General features: G+C 41.8%; 1 protein-coding gene across 1 annotated transcript in view; it reads left to right on the top strand.

Moving 5' to 3' along the window:
* Positions 1–2,500, top strand: part of LOC143029972 (uncharacterized) — an 18,048-nt gene that overhangs the window by 457 nt on the left and 15,091 nt on the right. The window lies entirely within an intron of this gene.

The raw sequence follows: 2,500 nt of genomic DNA on the forward strand, positions 1-2,500 counted from the left end.
TGGCTTTTAGAGCATTGGCCAAAGAGCTTCAGGCAAAGCATTCAAAGAATGTTTGTGTGTGTGTATTTACCTAATTTAACCCATTCAACTCCGATGACAAGATGTCTTGTCATTTGGTCAAATAAAACAAAAAATCATAAAACACCAAAATGTTTGATCAAACACCAGAAAAATATGACGTCAGTCCTCGCTTCGCTGCGAGCGAAGCGAGGATTGACGTCATATTTTTCTGGTGTTTGATCAAACATTTTGGTGTTTTATGATATTTTGTTTTATTTGACCAAATGACAAGACATCTTGTCATCGGAGTTGAATGGGTTAAGTATACAGGAAAGGAGCTACGATTATTGAGTTCTGTCTCCTATTCTCTAATTTTCTAACATACTTGTGTGTGTATGTGTGTGCGTGTGTGTGTTTGTGTGTGTGTGTGTGTGTTTGTGTGTGTTTATGTGTGTGTGTTCATGTGTATGTGTGAGAGAAATTTACCATGGACTGATCTATGTGAAATGTTGTGACCTTACACACACACACACACAAACATATAAACAAAATTGTCGGCGAAACTTATAACTTGCTAAGATCAATAAAAGTGGCTTTTACTTACTTGGATGAAGAAAAGATAAAGAAAATACTAGTCACACTGATAAGGCCTAAATTGGAGTACACAGCGACACTATGGTCACCCAGTACTAAAAAGAATATAAGGAAGATTGAGAGAATCCAGCGAGCGACTACAGAGATGTCCCAACACTATCAAAAATATCATATGAAGAAAGATTGTCAAAACTAGAACTACCGACTCTGGAACAAAGAAGAGAAAGAGGTGAGTTGCTGATCATCTACAGAATTATGAGAGGTGTGGAAATCCTTGATAGAGATGACTTACTAAATTGGGATAAGAGAAACACAAGAGGACATGGAAGGAAACTCAAAAAGGACAGTTATAGAAGAGACCTGAAAAAACAGCTTTCCCCACAGAGTGGTGGATGTATGGAACATACTAGACGAAACAATAGTGTGTGCAAAAACAATACAAGAATTTAAGAGCAAATTAGATATGGCGAGATACAGAGACGGGATACCACGAGCGTAGCTCCCCTTCCCGTAAGATACAACTAGGTAAATACTCGTACACACAAACACACGCACACACACGCGCGCGTATACGTGCACACACACACACACACACACACACACACACACACACACACACACACACGACTCGGTGGCGCAGTTGGTAGAGTGCTGAACTACTAGCATGGTGGTGCCCGTAGTACTTGGTTCGAATCCTGCCCAGGGCCGAAATTATTTCGGTACCGCTGCGCTTCGGGTCGTTACTCTGACTCTCGTGGGCGGGGAGTTGGGTGTGTGTGTGTGTGTAAGGTCATAGCATTACCCATAGATCGGACCTACGAGCTCTGAGCTCTCTTCCAGGAGGGAAATAGCTGTCGATCACGAGTCCAACACGTGATCCAAAGACCAAGTGAATACACACACACACACACGCACGCACGCGCGAACACACACACATGCACACATACACATGCACACACACACACATACACATGCACACACACACACACGCACGCACGTGCGCGAGCGTGATGCCTGCCTAGTTTTGTTCATCTCGCAGCCAATTAATCACTGTACCCCTTGGGAATTAGTAGATTGTGGTTTTCCATTCCTACTCTTCCTCTTCCTCCTCTTGCTCTTCCTACTCTTATTACTGCTGTTACTATTGTTATTCTTTCTCCTCCTCCTCCTCCTCCTCCTCCTCCTCCTCCTCCTCCTCCTCCTTCTTTTTTCATATCTTTTCTGTTTTTTAACTTATTTCTGAAAATACGATTCAGATTAATTTCTTTAAATTCCTGGCTCTATTTATTTGCTTGTTTATCTATCTGCTTATCGACTTATCTATTTCTCATTTATCTATTTCCTTGCTTGCCGCCGGCAATTCTATTTAGCCGAGAAAAAAATTATGATTAATTTTCCTTCAGCCATCCATCCATTTCTCGTTGGTTTTCGTTCCCTTGTGCTTATTACTGTCCTTGATCGAGATTCACTTCCAATTCCTCTTCTCCCTTTCCTTCTGATGTCACTTTCATTTGCGACCAAGGAATGAAGCAATCTGGGCCCATCGTTCAACAGAGTCCAACTGAAGTTAAGGAGTTGAACATAAATCTTTAAAACCTTCAGCCCCCCCCCTTCTACTGAAATCCTAATTTAAAAAAAAATCCCGTTTTTGCTGGAACATGGATCATGATGCTTATCGTCGCTTGAAAACAGTGGGCTACCCCACCACAAACTAGGACATGTCGCTGATATAGCAAATGGATGGGAAAGTTTATATCGTAGTTTCGATGTTGGTAGAGTATGAGATAAAGCTTTATGTAAGAAATTCAGTAATATCAAGGACATTTTCACTTGCGTGCGTTCAGCGCCCGTGACGTCATGTCGCTATTTGTGCTGTCTTCTTTCTCTACCTGCGGGACACAAGACA

The sequence above is a fragment of the Oratosquilla oratoria genome, chromosome 11 (assembly GCF_046742065.1).
Source record: "Oratosquilla oratoria isolate Oo_2021 chromosome 11, ASM4674206v1, whole genome shotgun sequence".
Taxonomy (NCBI): domain Eukaryota; kingdom Metazoa; phylum Arthropoda; class Malacostraca; order Stomatopoda; family Squillidae; genus Oratosquilla; species Oratosquilla oratoria.